General features: G+C 39.2%; 2 long non-coding RNA genes across 2 annotated transcripts; both read left to right on the forward strand.

The window, feature by feature from the left end:
- The first annotated feature begins 8,991 nt into the window (after positions 1 to 8,991).
- LOC140318493 (uncharacterized) lies at positions 8,992 to 10,673 on the forward strand. Its single transcript, XR_011917837.1, has 2 exons — positions 8,992 to 9,089; positions 10,566 to 10,673. It is a non-coding gene; the product is annotated as an uncharacterized lncRNA (long non-coding RNA).
- Positions 10,674 to 10,965: 292 nt separating this feature from the next.
- On the forward strand, positions 10,966 to 11,488 carry LOC140318494 (uncharacterized). The gene is made up of 2 exons (XR_011917838.1): positions 10,966 to 11,016; positions 11,142 to 11,488. It is a non-coding gene; the product is annotated as an uncharacterized lncRNA (long non-coding RNA).
- Positions 11,489 to 20,549: the final 9,061 nt, after the last annotated feature.

The raw sequence follows: 20,549 nt of genomic DNA on the forward strand, positions 1-20,549 counted from the left end.
TCAACAGATTTGTCGGCAGGGCTGCATCCACTCAGGCAACGATATTCACTTTGTCCCTTGTTGAATTGCCAGAATTTGGATTCTTATCATGTTGAGCTGTTAAGATGAAACTTGGAATTGCGAGAGATGAGCGAAAACAAAAGGTACGGTTAAGGCAGAGCCCTGTGACTCAAATCCATCCACCTTCTCACAGTTCAAAGTCCACAGCTCACCAGGTGGGAGTTGAAAACACAGTTTAGTCCGTGTGGACGCGACGAATCAAACAGCATCAACAATTTCTAACCTAAAACTTAGCAGGGCTGTGATGTTCTTCAAATTTTTACCGCTGCCTGCTTTCGTGCACAGAGCCCCTAACATAAGAATCCCACTTTGACAAGACAAATCTAAGTAAGGGTCATTTGCTTTTGTTGAAGGGTAAATTAAGGCATCTCCCAACTAAGAAGCATCAACAACTGCCTTGAGCTGCTCCGACAGGAAACCTACGTCTCATTAAAGGTGGGGAATATTGTGACCATTTCTAACAGGATATTGTTTTGACCCAGAAACTGTTGGTCTGCTCCAGTGTTTTGAGCAGAACACCGATCCCCCGGTTTGCCAGCTGCTTTCAGTGTCACCCCGGATATGTAGGTCTAACTTTGGAGGCAGCCTGAGACTGAGGTGCCTCTTTTTGTGAGACTCTCTAAAGAGCAAATCTGTGAAAAACAGCCTCTATTGTTTTATTCTACAATTAGGTGCGAGCCAACCCCCGACCTAAACATTTTATTATGTCGAGACCAGTTCAGCTCATCTGATATGGAGAGGGTACTTTACCTCCATGGAGCAACCTTCTTTGGAAGAGTGGGTGTTGTTCAAGCAGTGGATGTTTGACTTTTAGAACAAAACTTTCCAATTGGAGTTTGATGTTTCTGTAAAATGGCAGTTTCATGGCCCCTCAGGGTGTTATTCCCCTTCTGTTGTGGTTTAACAGCACTCGCATCACACAGCCCGTTCAGTACTCCCACTGCTCCGCTGCCTCTTTTTCTGTTCCCACAAAATGATCAAGTTCCAAAACAACTAAGCGCTGCAGGTCTGGTCGTTGCTGGTAAAAGGGTGATAGATTATTAACTCTTAAAGGTCAACAATGTATCACAACTCTGTAGGCAGCTTATTTTCATAAGCCCCCTTTTTAATAAGAAGTTCAAGACAAACGAATAACCGTCATTGTGCGTTGAAGAAGCAAAGAATGACTGCAGCAGTGGTACGTCCTCTCTTTCAAGCTTTACTTCTGTATACAAACATTTTATCTTTAAGTATTATTGAGCAGCAATAATTTCTAAAAAAAAACCTTTTGGTTAAGTACTGTAATGTGTATTTCATGTTCATATCACTGCAGGTTATTTTTTACCTTCTCTTATCATCTGTGGGGAAACTTTGGATGTTTTTTCTTCTTTCCTGCTGCATACCTGACTTATTCAAATGCCACACATTCTGGCGCTCAACCTGTTAAGGGAGTTTCGTTTCCACCCTTTAACCAATCACCTTTTAACTTTTGAGCAGATCAGGTGTGTGCAGCTGTGTTTAAAGAAAGCCTGTTAGATATCTTCTTGTATCACCTCTCAGGCTTTGATGGGATAAGACTGATATATTACATTAACCCAGAAGCTGCTCCAAAGGTCAAGAAAATACAGATTTCTTTCTGTTTCAAAAGGTCCCATTTTTGTCTATCATTCGTAAATGACCGGAGCTGTAATGCGATAACTCAATTTAAACCCAGTGAAGTCTAATCTATCCTCTCAGTTAATCACTCATTGTGGTTAAACATATGTGAGTATTTTGTTAGTTTAAGTCACTTCCAACATCTCCCATAACTTAAAATGCTTGTTCTTGGCTTGTTGGGACACTCGCTCAGGAGGCAGAAGGGTCATATTTCAACAGGAAGATCACAGGTTTGATCCACAACTTCCCAGTCAACATGTCGAAGTGCCCGTGGGAAAGATACTGAACCAAATCCCCCCAAAGGTGTTCTTCAAGGTGCTTTGGATAAAACAGTCAACGGCACATATTTTTTGTTCTTGATTCGTCTGCACACTGCTGCGACATGGAGACACTTTCAACTTGATACGCTACAGAGAGGGGAAGTGAATCGGTGTTCGTTCACCTGCTAAAGCTGCATACTGACAACATAATGTGACAAATTTCCAGAAAATTAGCCGCCTGCATGTTCAAGTGATCAGACTTAGTGAGTCTGTAACGTCAACCTCAAACTCTTAGATACAGAAAAACTGTGGGTGCGACCACACATCGAGATGAGAATTAAATCAAATGCGTTTCTTCTTTTATTCAATGACTTTGATAAGTCATTGAACAATACCAGCCGTCAGTTTTGGACCTTTCCTGCGATCTAATCTAAATCAGTTACACATTGACGTCATACTTGGAATTATTAATTCGGAAAGTGGAAAAGCGTTTTCACCGTTCAGTCATACATGTAGGAATGAAATGTCACCTTTTTATTTCTATTTTAAACACGATTACTTCCACGCGGCAGTTTCAGTGGGTGATGGTACAGTGTATTGAGCGCTACTGTATTATTAGACAACTTACGCTCATATTCTGCAGCATCCGGCTTCCAACACATCCTGTTACTATTTTTCATCTATTTATTTTCCAATAATTTAAATAACATCCGCAGCGGGTGGGTTTTGACTTACAAAGGTGGTACAAAGGTTGAGTGAGATTTCACAAAGAAAATTAAACAATCATAAACAAAGCTGCGTCATCCCTTTTCTCATATGGGTGAAAAGGGCCAAAAGAGGCAGTCCCCCACCCACGCCCTCTTTGTGTTCTTCCTGTACACTTACGGTAATATCAAGCATTCTCGCTTTTCTCAGTCATAGTTTTTCTTTTCTTTTTTTGTCCTTGTGTCTGTAAATGGAAGTAGGATTTCACAAAGGATTTCACACTTCTGCACATTTAAAGATTTTGTTAAAAAAGCAGACAATCGCTTGCAAAATGCTGGCGTGCGTGCATGTGTGTGTGTGTGTGTGTGCGCATGTGTCTCATGCAAACAGGCGCCCACTCCCTCCGCAACATGGAAATGCAAAGTGTTGACAAAGGGGAGACCGCAGTGTAGGAAATCATACTACTAAGTGGGAGTGAGAAGTAAACTAGATAATCAAAATGAAGTAAACAAATCTGCCTGATATACAACTACTTAAATTACTCTGGCAATAACTTTCACTTATGTCTCAACCGTTAGAAAAGAAAAAGAGAAATAAGGAAAGTTTCTTTTAAATCATGCACACAGAAAATATAATAATAATAAAATAATACAAAAGATAATAAAAAAATTAAAACATTAAAAAATTAAATTAAAAAAATCACAACAGAACACTTTGGGAGGGTTTTAGACATTTTTTTATTGGTCTCCAAAAGAAGACGAGACAGAAGGTAAACAAACAGGATCTTCTGCGGGATTACAGTATGACCAAATGACAACATCAAGTCAAAACAAAATTCTGATACTGATGAGCAACAACTGTGGCTGAGATCTGTGCCGAGGCTTCGTAATAGCGAGATAAAGTCGAAGGGAAAACTGAACAACAAACACATAAATTGCCTCGACAGAGGGAGAAATAAATTAAATATAACGGGTGTAACAGACACCAATAATGGCCTTTTGTTGCAATAAAAATAGCAACTCTGTGGCATTTTTATCTTTAAAAAAAATATATAATTCCTATAATATGAATTTGACTAAAAGACAAATGTTTAATAGTTTTTTTTTTCAGAACTGTGAATTCAGGCCAAAACTTACCACAACTGTTCTTCTCTGACAAAGAGGCTACGTAGCAAATAGGAATGTGGAGGGAAAAACGCACACCCAAAATCACTCCTTTGACTCCAAACAGAAAGGCTTCAGTCGCCAGATGATTAAAGTTTAAAGACTAAAACTGTGTGCGTGCACAAACACAGAAGTGCACGTGCGCATTCCTTTTGCAAGATTTATAAAGCTGTACGTATGGCTTTCTTTTATAACCATCATGAAGCTGCATGCACGTGCACACGCCTGATTTCAAGCCGTATTTTTAGCCGCAAATGTAGAACAGAAAAAAGGGAAAAAGGAACAGAAGTGGTTAAGAGGAAGTTGGGAGCAGAAGACCCTGCAGAGGTGAAACGTGGATTACAAACAAAGGGCAAAGAGCTCAGTGAAAGACGGCAGCAGAGCCTCACATGACTAAAATAGCGACATTAGCTAAATCTTCCAACAGACTCCTACGACTGTTGCACATGGCCGTTATTCATAGCAGCCACAGTGAAATGAGTATATTAATGTCTATAAACTAACAAGAGATTATTAAAAAGGCCATCACACGAGGGAGGGAACTCTTTTGCTGTCTTTCTTCCATTCATTTGATTGTATTTCACTCAATTTTGTTGATTTTTTCTTAACTCTGTTGCCTGTTTTGCTGGTTAAATGCAACTTGTCTCTATGTTTTGATCTTTATTGTCTCGTTTGATGTTTTTAAATCACCACCTCCGTCTCTTTTCATCGCTGCGGCATTTTGTGACATCTGTTCCTTATAAGTGCTTTATAAATAAATGGTATATATACGTATGTTGTATGAATCGTCACATATTTAGCATTTTTTCGTCAGAAAAAACAACAAAATGATGGAATTGTTCAAGTGACCTGCCACCTTGCCCACGGTTTCCACTGTAGGAATAATATTTTAATCAAAATGAAGGAAAACAATGTGGCTCTCTTAGCCCACAGACCTGCACTGTTTGAGCTAGAAGCCTCGAAATAACAGGAAATCACCCAACTGCCCCAAAAAACTTGCATCAGAAACACAAATGTCACATCGGTGTGTGCAGGAGAATCGTGTCATTGGGAGATATGGTTTCTTTGTCAACAGCACGTTGTGGAGATAAAGTTTTATAGCCAGACGGTGTTGTTGAACCTTGCTTCAACCTCGACAGCAACACAGAACTCACAGCTATGTTTTAACTGACCACAAACACACACACACAGCTTATTCTAAAACACAAGTTCAACTTTTTAGCAGTTTCTCAAAAATCCTACTGGAACTTCCTCTATTGTTTAGTTTCCATCTCAAATCATGCTTAAGTGCAGTACGGATGTAGGTTTGCATGGTGTGAGCCTTAATGTTTTCTAAACACCGGTTTGTGTGAGAGGAAACAGCTTCTGAGCATACGTATCAACACAACTGAACATAGATGTGACACTTAAAGCTGCAGAAACATGAAGGATTGGAAGCTGTGTATCCCTGCTAAACACTAAGCTTCCCTCCAGCTCACTGCACTAATGTTAAAAATGCAGCAGTGACTCACTGCAGTAGTGTTAAAAATAGAAAGAACTCATTTCATTTTTAAAATTTGGCCCAAGCGTTCACGATTTGCATGTTTTGACAGGTATGCATGATCATTGTGTTCCAGCTGTTAGTAAGAAAACAGTCTTCCACTGATTGACCTCTAATTCCGTCAGTAATCTGCTGATCAGAGGATCACTTTCATCATTTATAGTTTTCATTGTTAACACTCTGGCTGACCACAAAGAGAAAGTCTTACTGGGTCATATGTCACTTCTGACTGAGTTTTAGTCATCAATAACCTGCCTCGGTACAGCTGCGTTCCACAGAAATGAAGGAAAAGGCCTCACAAAAGCTGACGGGACATAAGACTCTTACGTTTGGTCTTTCCATTTTTAACTTTATCGTTTGACTAACAGCCACATTTAGCTATAAACAACTATACATGAGAGAAGCTTAAATCAACTGGTTCCAGTCTCTACTAAAAGACGTCATGGTAAAAACGCCGCTTATCTGGTTACTGTGCACTGTTCTCCAGGGGGAACCGGAGTCCCACTTCCGTTACTCTGACTTTTGCCACATGCCTAAACATTTTTGCAGACCAGTCTAACCCCCCACATGGCGTCTAATAGTTCTTCATCATTTTATGACTGACAATAACCAGAAATAAGGGCTAACATACCAACGAAGAAGACTACACGTGTGAGAGGGCTGGAATCTATTAAGGGTCCTAAAAAAAAAGGTTTCTGCACAAGAAAAAAAGGACTTTTGAGTTAAAAAGGTTTAAATCAAGAGGAAGGTCTGAAAAATAAAGGGACACACACACACACACACATATATATATATAGCATGTAGTCATTTTACTGCAAGGTCAAGAAAGTCCCACAATGCAGGTTTTAATTTAAAAAAGGACCAAAAGGACTTATAGAATCATTAGAACTGCACAAAATAACTAAATACAAAAAAATGTAGTTACAGTAATGTGTAACAAGTGATTTCACAACCCTTTAACATCTGGCTTTTTCATTTAAAGAGCACATTTTCAGTCACCACATAATATCTCTACCACTTGGTTTAAGTCTGTAACATAATAAATGCCAAAATCTTCCTAACAAAACATTAAAAAGCCTCAATTCTTATTATTATTGTACCAAAAAAAATAAAAAAACACTAAGAAAGATTTTTTCAGTGTTTTTTGAAGACACTAAAAGGGTTAAAGTACAGCATCAAACAAGCTGCTATCGATAGAAAGATCCAAGTTGTGTTTTTTTAGTGCAGAAAGTATGTTATTCATTTATTCATTTGAAGAGAAACTGGTCAAACTTCCTTATAATCCTCCTGATAAACTACAAATGTAAGAGGGTAATGAGAATCAGGCTGATTTCCACCTCAACGCAGAACAAGTTTTTCCCAACATTGATTCTAAGCACACTGGGAAATTACTGCCTATACATAAATGACACAAATAAAACCCATTTGTTCCAACCTTGTATAAATGACATGTTATTAGACCGAAGGAACACAGATATTCATAAAAAACAAAAGATGTTGAGCAGTTTGAGAGAGAAACCATGACTGTGAGCCCTCAGAAGTTAAAGGCTGCTGATGGAAGCTTAAACCTCGTTATCATAAACACGCACAGCTTTCATCTCCACTGCCCTGGTTCAGAGTCAGGTTGCTGATTTTCTTTTATCTCTTGTGGTGATCGAGACAATTTGAGTTGTTGTTTTTTTTCATTTAGAAACAATGTGCTCATTGTGACAAAGCCGCTTAGTAAGACTTTCAGTCACACACACACACACACAGAGACAGAAAGACCACAGGTAGATTAGGAGGTTTGCTGGTGGCTGCCACAGGAGGAAATTCTTTTGAATTTCAATCTACCTGAAAACTCATTTTCCTCTCTGAATGTGCATCACAGAGGGGACTCCTGACTGGAGACTGAAGGTGATGCACTTCTCAGACCAGTCCAAGCCCCCACCCACCTGTTCCTTTACGGTGACAAAGAGAGAGAACAGACGTGAGGGGTTTTCTCTTTCATACTCACTTCCTCTTCACTAGTTGCAGAAGATGGATGAAGAGATTGTGTGTCGAGCACCGACAGGGCAGAAGAGACTGAGCCTTTTATGCGCGTTGAGAATGTATGGCAGCTTGTGAATTTCCAAAGTGTTTAATACTATTTAGCATATTGGAGAAGATGACCATCCCTGAGACAAATTCAGCAATAATTCCATTCTAATCTCTCTGTGACCTGACTGTTAAAGTAAAGATTAAAGCTGAGCTCATAAAACCTTAGAGAATGAGTATACTGCATGTCTATGAACACTACAAGTTTATTTCATTCATTTTAAATCAATATTACTCCCCTTTCCCCAGCTCGGAGCAGTCATTCGCATTGCATGAAGAACATCTGCAGGTTAAATGGAACTGAAAGTGTTCAAACGGACACTTTGGGGTGTGGGCTATTGCCGTCTAGTTTAATTGCTGCAAAGACGATATGGATTCCATATCACAGCCACAAGAAGCATTTGCACTTTTGTACACTTTGCGCAAAGCTGTGCACCAAGCATGCATTTTAAAAACTGTATTCTAAATGGAAGAAATGGTGGTTGAAACTTTGAACTGTGGTCTGGAACAATAGCTCCTGCAATGCAGAAAAACTCCAACATACACATTCACTTCAGCCGGGCTAAGAATGCAGAATCACAACTGTAACGGATCTTAAGTGGTGGAGCTAAATAAAGCATCTTTTCTGTTGATCGGGTGGAATTAAAAGGAAATATGCCTGCTGGTCTATCGCGCTGTACTCAAACAGAAAAAATAATACTGTTGCAAAGTGAAATCACATTTCAGAGTCCCTTTCTTCTGCAGCTCCTCTGGGGGGGGGGCAAACACGTTTGGGGTCAAACTTGAGATCTCCCATCAAATACACAAAGAAAGGTGTTTTAACATGCTCATGAAACATCTGAACCTGGACACAAAATGTATCAATCAACAAAACGGTGGGCATCCTTTTGTACTGACACTCAACGTTACATCCTTATTTCCCTTTGGTTCAACATTAAACTTTGAGTTTCCTGTTGTTGCATCAGGCTTCGTGAGTTTGTGTAGGTGGCCCAGATGCAGAGTCTGCATTCAGGTTGTCAATACCACACCTACGAAGACTACCTATGACATGGCACGCTACGGCTCCACTGATTCAAAATGAAAATGGGAAGTGCCGTCTCCCTATAGTTTCCTGTTGGGTGCGCACGGACGACAGTACATTCACACACTTGTGTTTACGGGCCCCACGCACGCGCGGCTTGACGACACTCGTATCGCGTAGTGGTTGCCAGTGGAAAAGAAAATTAATTACTCACAGGTTCAACAGCTTTCCAGCTCTGTTCAAGTGGTTTTCCTCTGTCCTCAGGGATATGTATATAAAGGTATGTGACACGACCGTTTGCATTTCCAGCAAATCTTTCATAAAGCGACGTTTGGTGATCTGTTGCCTACTGCTGACAATATGAAGCTGGTTCTTTTTTCACTTTTTGCAGTCTGCCTTTGCTCTCTGGCCAACATGCTGCCAACAACAAGGAGCATGACGGAAAGAAAATTAGACGAAATTCTGAGCGAAATTGAAGCAATTAAAAAGCTCTTTCTGGTCAGTTCATCTACATCTTCTTTCATTGCATTAATCCAACTTGACCACGGCTATCTTTAAACACAACCTTCTTCAATTGTGTCTTGCAGCACAGAGAGGACACGATGATTACTCCCCAAAAGGACATCGAGGTAAGAAAAACTGATTTGTATTTGTATTCGAACTGACCTTAATATTATGGTCAGTGTCACTTGTAATTATTGTGTTTGCTTACTCATTGTTGTTCTCCCACTTGGTGGAACTACGAACAGACATGTGCTGGTTAAAGTAGGAGTACATCAAATAATGAGTGAAGTTGCAGAAGTGTTTGAAAATTAGCAGCTGTAGTTCAATTGCAGGATTCTTTTCACATATTTGAATTTTACATTTCAAAACAAGTTAAAACTAACTATCTCCACACTACAACTATAGAGATGGCAAACGGGGCAAAGCTACGCCTAAATAAACAGAAATCTGTCAAAATAGGAAACATCTGAATCTGAAATGTGGGCAGCAAGGTTTTTAAATTATGGCTAAAATGCGTATGATTAATATTAGGGTTTTATTTGTTGTTTCATGGGTCACATCTTTATTTACATTTTGATGAAAACAGTAAGATTTTGTTCAAATGTTTAACAATATTTGGATCTTAGGATAATATGAGCTTGTAGAAAAAGCTGTTGTGACCAAAATAATCTGATATGACACTGTGACCTTCATTTCTCCATTACTTGTAAAGTATAATCACTTTCCTTCTTGTCAGGCTGATCATCTCTTGTGAGTCAAGTCAAGAGCTTGCTCAGTGCGTTTTTTTTTTCATTTTCTCACAGCTTCCGTTGAGTGAAATGTGATGAGTAATCGAACAGGGAGCAGACAAAGCAAAGACACTTCCTCACAGCATCTTGTAAAACTCAAAGCGTTCCTTAGCACGCTCGAAAACAGTTGACTCAATCTGCTTAAAAGATAGCTTATCTCACTGCAAACGATAAGGACTCCCGAGTGGGTGTGTGCAGAACAACGCTCATCATTCCACAATTATGAGACTTCAGAGCAAAAATGGAACCAGGTTGACAAGGTCTGAGGGGAACACCTCATCATGGGAAATTTTAAAATAAATAGTGAAAGCTGAAGAATTACTCCAACATACATCTGTTCAGCCTGTACTTTGAGTCACGCTAGCTGGGTGGAAGCGACTTTTACTGTGGAAAAAATGTTTAACAGCATCAGCAATTTCAGTTTTCTGGAGGGAAACAATTCCTTCAGAGCTTTTGGTTCACAGATAGGCATCATTCAAATAGTGGAAACTTTATTTTTGGTCGAGTTTCACTTTAGGTAAAAGCATTATTTGTGCATCGGGTAGGAAAGTGAGCGGTGTAGAAGTCGTGACATGAAACCAGAGACAAAAGCTTTCTTGGAAATGTTTTGATGGCAGTGATGGGAGGAAATGTTAAGATTCTCCCTTAAACTTGTACATGAACTGCATGATGAATTGCATTTGACCCGTCTAACCCTGTATCATTACAATGTGTGTTCTACGTCGAACAAACTTACAGTTTGGGGAATTATAAACACCTATAACCTATAGAGTTAAGACTTAACTGTATTTTTTCTGATCTCTTTTCTAACAGGACTGCTGCTCTCTGTCGGCCTTGAAATGCTTTCAGGATAATCTGACGCCCCACCTCCACATCCGAAATATAAAGAAACTTAACAAGAGCCTTGGAAGACCAGAAACTGTAAGTAAACGGGTTGGGGTGGGATTCACGCATTAGTTTAAGTACAAATGGCAGGATTTCTCACACACTGCTTTTTTTTTGTACCATTGCAGAAAAATGCACTGAGCTTCTGTAACACAGAAAATGCTACGGTAAGAGACCATCAATTACGTTTGATTCCTATTTCAGAATCTTTTTGACCAGTGATATTAAGGTAATAAAAAGATACTGGTGCATAAGGAATGGCCATCAGTGAGTAATTTGCATTTGTGCTTCACCTCAGCCCACCTGCCCAGACTGCGCCTTACAGCCGAAGGAAAACGCTACGGTGTTTTTCAACAGACTGGAGTCTCTCATCCAGAGGGTGAGGAGATGTTTCATGCCATACATTTCACAGAAAATACTACTGCAAGCACTGTGGCTGAAGTTTCTTAATGTCTTTGCAACAATAACTGCAATTAAAAATAAAACTTTTTGTCCCTTTTTCAGGGTAAAGTAAGACTGAGCATGTGAGAAGGAATGAATATCCAGACGTGACCACGGAGTTGATGCACAAAGACACTACACTGTAGAAAGCTATACATGGCAAAGCCCTACATGTTGAAACCTTATCAATGTCTAATTTATTTACTATTTATTCGAGTTGTGTTGACATACAAAGAATGTATTCTCAGGAAAGCTGCTCTGCTGCCACCCAGTGGATTTGCCCAGTTTTTATCCTTTTTTTTCTTTCACTGAAAGAGAAAGTTTATTTAAAAGTATGTAAGTTGTAGTTCTCAAAGAATACAAAGTTTAGAATGATTAATACTATGTATGATGTGCCTTAGTGCAAGGTGTCTCAGATTAAAAGTGAAAATAATAAATAAATTATAATACAAAACTTTTGGTATGCTTTGTTCATTTTTAAGGATTTTTTCATTTTTCATTTTATTTTTATAGTCGCCTTCTACCTTAAGTGGATACAGAATTCAGAGTTTCTCAGATATGCTTGTTAAATTCTAAAATGTGCCATTCAAAACCACATTTTGTATTCCGTAGATTCTCTATTCTACCTAAAACTCTTTTTAGGGTTTTTCTTTTTATTTCCACCACAGAAAACAAAGTCAGTCTGACAACAACTTGATTTAGATCCGAATGTCTGTTTAAATACTATTATTTGTACCATAAGTCTGAGTAACATTTGCACAAGGCTAAACTTGGGATAAATAACTGTAGTTAAGAGCTTTCAACTAGGAAATAAATGCTATAATACATGAGAACAAAGAGCTTTTTGTTATATAAAAAATACAAATTATAGAATCAAATTAAATCAGGCAATATCAAGATCTCCTCTTTGATGGTGACAAAATATATCCTCTGGCCAATAGTGAGCATTCCTCATGAAAATGTGTCCCAGAGATTGTTCTTCAGTTTTAAACTCATACATTTTCCTAATTTAACATAATTTTGCCACCAACTTTCCTTTCAATCTTGATGGTCCTAGTCTTAGAAGTAAATGAGGAATATCACACAGCCTGCAGGACTCTAACCTCAGTTCAAGTAAAATGTGTTGTTCAGTCTCGTTTTCCATCTTAAAATTATCTCAATAATCGGGTCCTTTCTTTCAACTGGAGAGGCTTCTGTCTACTCCCGCCCTGACTACTCTAATGTTCTACACTCAGATATCAGATAGGACTCGCTCCGCCATCTTCCACCGCTCACCCTCAAAACTTTAAGTGGCTTTGCCCCCAAATATATCTTGGACTTTCTGGCCTGGTATGTGTCCTCCTGACTACTGTGATGTGCAGATGGCATCCTGCTAAGTACTGCCAGGTCAAACTTTGGGACATTCTCCATTAGGGCGACCATTTTATATAACACACAGCTCAATGAACATTCACTTCATTTAATGTAGATCCCCAGATCAGCAGGTGAGACCATACACGAACTTTGCAGCCAATCTTCCGCAGCGTTTACCGCAACTGTGCAGGTTGGCGAGTGTGTATGCTGGGAGGCGCCGCTGCTTCCTTCTCTCTGCTGACCTGTATGCTGCTCTTCACTCTCTCTTCACCATTATTCCGATCAAATACGTGCACTCCTGATAACGAGGTGCCTCATTTGCTATTCTCAACGTGTTGTACTGACATCGAAGGGTTTTCTTCAGTCATTTACATCACGTCCAACTTCCTGTGTGCTGTTGACATATGCCTCCTCGCTACCCACCCTCGCATTTCCAGCTGGGAAAGTACATCTCTGCAGAGTCTCCTGCTATGAAGCCCAAGAGTGAACAGCACTTGCAAAAGTGTGGACAAAATGACCTTAATTTCTTTTGACATGTTCATGCGTGAAAACCATTTGGGTGACGTACTTCCCTTTTCGTCATATGTAGTCCTGTTAACATCTGACCCCACTCATCTTGTCCTTTAGTGTAAAGCAGTTTGTTACATTGCAAAGAAAGGTACAATAGAAATAATCTTTTTTTTTTTTTACCATCATCATCATCATCATCGTTCTCATGAGTCAGACTTCAAAAAACTGGAATTGTCTATATATTGTCAAATTATTTGGGATGTTTTACTCTTATTGTTCACGTCGTATGTCAGTGAAACAGCATCAGTGCTTCCAGAGAAGTGAATTTTATGAAAACAAAAATGGAAAAATATGGATCTTTAAAACATAATCTTTAGGATTTACTTGATTTTCTATCATACAACACAGAGTTAAAATAGACCATCTCCAAACATGGCTTGGGAGCTTTTACTCACAGATTTTTACACTATGGTGAACCACTAGGTTCAGATTTAGGACCACTTTTATTTTCCATCTACATGCTTCCACTTTGCAAAATTACATACATGACTTTCATAGCTGCATATATACTAAAGCTTTTATTTAGACTTGGTGACCCCAACAAAGCCTATCTGCTCTGCAGAAGGACTCCAGTCCTCCAAAAATCCAGAAGTGTGTAGACCGCAGAGATGACGCTTCAGGCAGCTTGAATGCTGATTAGTTGAAAGCTAAAAAATGAGGTGAAGTGCCCAAAACAAAGAAAAAAGAAGCACTGCTAAAAATCACAGACAGCATCTGCACAATCTTTAACATTTTAAGACTTAGCTTTACTTTATCACAAAAAACTATCCACTTTTTGGGTTTTCCACAGTACAGCTGAAGGACAAAGAACAGTGCACCAACACAACCAACTAAATCCTCACATCTGATGAGAGTGCCCCCAAGTGGAAGCAAAAGCCCTTAACCAGCAGCCTTCCTGTCGGTAACAATAACTACCGGTACATATTGACTTTTTTTTTTTTTCCATAAAGACTAATGATTAATAACTAATAACCATTACTGAGCTTTATGCTGTAAGATGGTAAAAGGTAAGATGCACCATTTCCCTCTTTGGGATAAATGAGGTATCATTATTATCATTATTGTCATTATTTTACAATTTTTAAAAATTAAATGACTAGATTCCTTAGAAAAAAAGTGATTTCTTACTCTTAATAAACTGGTAAACATGAAAAGGCATGAAAACCTAAAATGTATAAAATAATCTAGTAACAGTTACTCACCACCAGAGGGAAGCCATTAGAGACAAGTTTGATAGGTACAACAGGTACAAATAGTAGTAACAACATCTGACAATCCAGCTTTTGCTGTTCTTACTCAATGCAAACATTTAGCAGGACCTTTTCCAACAAAAAATCACCTAAAAATGTATCCAGTTGTGATATTCCTTTTAATAGATAAAACTATATGAATGAGAGCCTGTGTCAGTGACAAGTGGACAGTAAAGAAAGTCAAAGTCAGAATAACTGACCCATATTCATCTTAGTTTTTTTTTTTTTTTTTTTTTACTCATTACAAGTAGATGTTTTGACAAGATGTGCAGATGTGTCTGATTCAGCAGATGTGTGGTAAAAAAACAACCACCAAACATGAAGTATAAAAGCAGTCCACATACCACGAAGCAGTCGCATTATGACAGATGTAAACATGTTTTTAAGCATCTTTTTAACCAGATGTCCCCACTACAATCATCTCAACTGCGGACTTCCCAGATGATGAAGGGGATTTCAGCAACAAAGAAACTCAGCATTTCACACCTGTGAATTTGTTGCCTGTGTTTGTCCAACCCACAAGACAAATATTAGCAAGTCTAGAGTATCACAAACATAAGCTTTGGTCAATAAAATAAAACAAAACTAAAACTTTGTAGCAATAATTTCTTCAACTCGCTCTCTGCTTCCATGCAGCAACTGAAAATAGTAAATTTTTTGCTGAATCAAACCTTGCATCACGTGTTCCAATGCACCAGGTAATCAAAGTGCAGGTTAACAACTCTTAAAGTTTAGCTGTGTTCACGTTTTCGAGTTGATCAGTCATAACTCAAATCTGTCTGAATAGGACCCAACTCTTAATCAGATGTGAAAAGACATGTATTTTCTTGTTTATTGACAATGTAAGGCTTTCTATGTTGCAAGAGTGGGATTTATTTTCACCCTGTAGTTAAGGCTAAGACAGGTGTTGGGGTCATTTAGTGTTGATGCATGAGATACAGACATCAGCCGCTTTCACATGTCTACTCGAGCTGGGACTGACGTGGCGTGTGAAATTTCAGAGGCAGAACGGGAGAAGAAGTTGATGCGTGACACACACAAACACACACCCCAGCGGAGGCAACGGGTAACACAGGATTGGCCACTCTAACAAGCAGCGTTTCAGTCACTGCTGATTCTGAAATGCCGACTTAATGTGTGAAAGGACACAGTGATGCGAGGCCGGTCCGCCTCTCTTTGGCATGTATGAATTATGAGGAGGAACACTGGCAGGTTAACAACCATATTTTTCAGCCATACAACACAACTGATGTGTAAAAGAGGCGACTGATGCAAGACTCAGAAGGCATTGAGAGGCCTGACAGAAGTGGCCTTTTGAATCAAATAAGTCTTTACCAGTTATTGCCGTTGGATTCTGTGAGAGCTCAATGATGTAATCTGTGTTTACAGTTTCATTGTAACTACACGATGTGTAAAAATACATAGTGTAACTGAGCCAAGTCCATAGACCGACACGAGACTCTTGTTGTCTAGTTTAGACTCTGAAACTAATTTCCAGTAACATTATGGTGCAAAAGCCTTGAATTTCTCATAAGTTTTGCTTCTTAGCAGTCATACGTTCTTGTGATTTTTTACAAGCCTTTCTGAAGGATTTTCAGGTTTTTCTTTGAACATCAGCTGCTTAGTAACGCATTTTCGGTCCAACCCTCATACCTGACCAGTTTCAGAATGTGTTTTTATGTTTTTTTAAGCCAGTCTGACAGACACAAAATGGTATTTTTGCACCAAGAAGGTGCTGGTGTGTCCTTAAACAGGACAAGTGGAGCACAAAAGAAAATGTGGCAGACCTAAAAAACTTTCCAGGCCAGATGACCAGCATCTGAAAGTGATGCCCTCGGGGGCGGCTGTAGCTCAGGAGGAAAAGCCTGCCAATCAGAAGGTCAGTGATTAGACTCCAGGCTTCCCCAGGTGTCCTTGGCCAAAACACTGAACCCTGCATTGCCTACTGATGCGTCCAACGGTGTATGAATGTGTATGAATGCCTTGAAGAAAACACTGCGTAGCCTGTATATCACTAAAAGTGATTGAGTGAGTGAATGGGTCAACGTGTCGTGTAAAAGCGCTCCGAGCGGTCAGGCTACACTGGAAAAGCGCTATACAAGTAGTCTATTTACCTTTTAAGAAAGAGGGAAAATCCAGCAAAGACCTGAAACAGGACCTGAGAGATGCATCTGGACCTTCAGCTGATCCATCTACTGTTGGACCAAGCCTCATCAGAAATGGTCTCCATGGAAGGGTGGCTGTCAAGAAGCCATTCTTAAGGAAGGGAAACAGGGAGAAAAGGCTGAGCTATGCCAAGTGACACAAGAAGTGGACTGAAAATCAGTGGCAACAGGTCTTATGGAGGGATGAATCCTCCCCAGAGCCCGGACCTCAACATTATTGAAGCAGTGTGGGATCATCTGACAGAGAACGGAACAAAAGGCAGCCCACATCCAAAGAAGAGCTTTGGGATGTCCTTCAAGAAGCCTGGAGAACTATTCCTGAAGACTCCTTAAAGAAATGACAGAAGAGGGTCTCAGAGGGTTCAGGCTGTGTTGGAGAATAAAGGAGCTCAGACGAGATATTCACTTTCAAGCTTGTTAGAATCTTTTTGCCTTTTATACTTCATTTTCATTTATTTTCACACGTTTTAACAAATCATCTGTCATATTTTCAGTTTTCCTGGTAATATTTATAAAGAAATAATATTATTTTCAACATTAATTACATCCAGAAACCAAACCAAAATATTTGCATTGGGCAGTAAAGGTGTTCAGAGAGCTCATGGAAAAGAATAAGGTGTAGCTTTGGGAAGAAAACTGCAGCTCGTTGTTTCACAATCAATCAGTGTTGATTTCGTCAATGATGACAAAATCATTTCATTGACGCCACTTTTTTTTCATGATGATAATGAGACAGTGACAAGATAAACATGGCTCTTTGATGACTAAAACATGACGAGACTTGTGTGAGTTTTTCGTTGACGAGAATTGACGTAAATGTTAGTGGGTGGTCTGTGAGACATTTAAAATGCATGACATTTCTGCTCATTGTGCGTGTAATCTGTCAATTAAAACCTAAATACTATCTTTCCTTGTTTGGTCACGCCCACCACCTGACATGCAGCGCACAACACGCTCAACGCGTCACACTGTTGTTACTCATCACAGACACTGGACCAACACAGGAGCTTGGTGGTCGCAAACGTAGAGATGACTTATGGGTGTATTTTAAATATAAGCCAGCAGATAATAAAACAGTGTATTGTGACGGGACACAGCGGCCAATGTGGCCATAAAGTAGGCTGAAAAAATACGACCAATCTTAAGCGGCACCTGAAGGCTCGCCACAAGGATATTTTTCTTTAGTTAAGTTACAAGTGTTGTTAAAAATAGCTTTGCTATGCTAATGAGCTTATGTGTGTGTTATTTGGACGCATGGTGTCTGTGCGACTTTCCATTTCTCCGACCATGCATTTCTTAATTTTTTAGTCCATCAGTCCGACTCTCTATTTCTCAGACTTAAGTATGTACAGTGTTCCGACTCCCAGTAACTACGAAAGTGTATTAGACTGACTCGTCAGGCCCAGAAGTAGGATACAGACTGAGATATCAACTTAATTTCCTGTATTTTGACCGCACCACAGTCTAGTCAAAAGCGTGTGGGTCCTGCTCCTGTTCCTTTCATGTTTTAAGACGTGCACAGATGTGATACAGTCAGTGAAAGCTTAATTAATAAGTCTCGGCATCTGAAGGAGGAGATGCCTTGAACGGGAAGACATCGTGGTTTTCAATCATACACTCCGACCCCAAATGTTGCAACTTTCGAAAATTTAATCCAGGAAAAAAAAAAGGCTCTCAAACACGAACCAAAACAGCTCCATAATATGCACAAAAATCCAAAAGAAAGGAAAGTTAAAAAAAAAAGAAGAAAATCTCTTCATGACATTTTGGTCAGCGAAATTCACAGACAAGACGGCTGCAAAAGAAAATTAGAGAGGGTGGTGGGGGATTACATTTTTTCAGGGGGGCACACCTTCAACCTATTTACTGTTAGGTCCAAAGTCGGAATTCTGGATGGTCGGATTTAGCCCTGGTCGGAATACAGGGATTACTTTGGTCGGAGCAATGGGCAGTCGGGCCAGTGGGCCTGGAAGCGTTGGATTAGTAGGAGAGATGGGCGGTCGGACTGACGTACGCTCCCCGTGTTACCTTAGCCGCATGTTTACATTCAGTGACTGTGTGGTCATCTCTTTGTAATTTCTGAGAAATAAAGCCACAATTGCTGAAGTAGAATGTTTTTATTTTTGAAGTAATGAACACTGATTTCACTGTTACCACTTTATCTGTGTGTAATGCACAATCCTTAGATCAGAAAGTATTTGCCATTAGGTGGAAACCTTACATGTCTAAAACCATTTGTTTATTATTGTAATTATTGATGAAAATAGCCGATCTGCAAGCTCACAATATGTTTAAATTATAGATCTGCTATTTTCACAATGGACTTGTATAGCGCTTTTCTAGTCTAACTGACCACTCAAAGCGCTTCACTACACGCCGCATTCACCCCACTCACACACTCATACAGCACGTCTTAAGATACAGAACTACGTGCTTTTTCTAATACACACATTCATACCCCAATGATACACTGGGAGGCAACGTGGGGTTCAGTGTCTTGCCCAAGAGGTTGAACCACCGACCTTCCGATTGGTGGGCAACTGCTCTTCCTCCTGAGCTATAGCCGCCCTGTATGTATATGTGACACTGCCCAACAGCAATCTCCAAAACTTAAGTACTTAAATTTATTTGTTAAAAGACTATTCTTTTTTTTTTTTTTTTTTTTTACTAAAACTGACTAAAACTACACTAAAACCTTTTTGAGTTTTTGTAGACTAAAACTGGACTAAAACTATCACATATAGAAGCAACTAAAATTTGACTAAAAGTAAATTACTAAAAGTAATAAGCATTTTAGTCCAAAAGACAAAGACTAAGATGGTTGTCAAAGACAACACTGCAATCAATGGACTTTTAGAAGAGATCATGCAAGATACACAGAAAGTCCAAAGCTACTGATTCCCTCCCAGGCCTCGGTTGCTTCAATCTTTACACACAGTCAAAAAAAGGGTGCAAAGCAGCTGTAGAAAAAAAAATGACACTACAGAGTGGAATAACCGATTCTACAGCTGAAACCACACTTTGTGGTATGCAGCAAAACCAAGCTGCTGTAGATGAATGTAAAGTGTAAAACAAACAACTTGTACCTGCAGGCTCACACTAGTGATTATGGGCTGCTAATCTCCATTTTTTTTCTTTCACAACTTTGTATCTTTGTCATCTTTTTGTGCAATAAGACTGTTGAATCTGAAATGCACAGCTACTCACAACTTTTGCGTACATGCTCAGTCTGTCAAACAGGAACCTTCAAACTGCAAACAAAGTAAGGTTTAACTTGACTAGAAATGTAAATGGCTATTATCATTTTTAAATGTAGGTTTCATATTTGTAAAACCTCATCAGCAACTAAAAAAAATTGGTTTTAATTTAATTAAGTTATCACAACGGCGAAGCTTCTGAGAGTTGTTGTGATGAACTGTTAATCAAAGGTCATAAAGTTGATTATTTGATATATATAAGCTCAATTGGTATAGGATTTCCCTTTGTATGATCATATAGTAAATAAAAGAGGATGCATAGATTTGATACTACAGGTTCCCGTTCATTAGCTGTTCAGAGATATGGCAAAGGCCCAGCAGTTAACAGAAAAGAGAATGTTGCAGCTTTCATTGCTTTATAAATACTTTATCTTCGAAGACTTTGGCCCAACAGTCAGCAGTCATGCACTGCTCTAAGCTGCCCAGTAGCTTAGAGCAGTTTTAATAAAAAAATTTAAATAAGTGATAACAACAAAGCAGGAACCAATTTGAACAGAGTTCAGAGAGCAAATGGTGTTCAATAAAGTGATTAAGAAATAGATGACAGAAACAACGAGGTAAAAATGTATGAGAACTGCTTGTGAGATAGACAATAAGGGAAATTAACCCCCCATTTGACAGCAAAAACAAAAAATGTGGCTGTGCACGGCTTCATATTGCTGCAACACCGGCACTATTGTCACCCTCATGGAAGAGAAAAAAAACTGACCATGTTTTGGGCTTGAGCTGTGACCAAGGGTGAAAAAAAACAGCCGAGGGAAGAACAGATTTCACTAAATATCAGCTCATTTTGGTGGTAAGTATCACATAGCCAGTATAGAGAGAGAGAGAAAGAAGCTAAAACTGAGTAGAGGACGATTCCACAAGAAAATAATG

The sequence above is a fragment of the Leuresthes tenuis genome, unplaced genomic scaffold (genome assembly GCF_036924035.1).
Source record: "Leuresthes tenuis unplaced genomic scaffold, fLeuTen1.0.hap1 SCAF_11, whole genome shotgun sequence".
Classification (NCBI taxonomy): domain Eukaryota; kingdom Metazoa; phylum Chordata; class Actinopteri; order Atheriniformes; family Atherinopsidae; genus Leuresthes; species Leuresthes tenuis.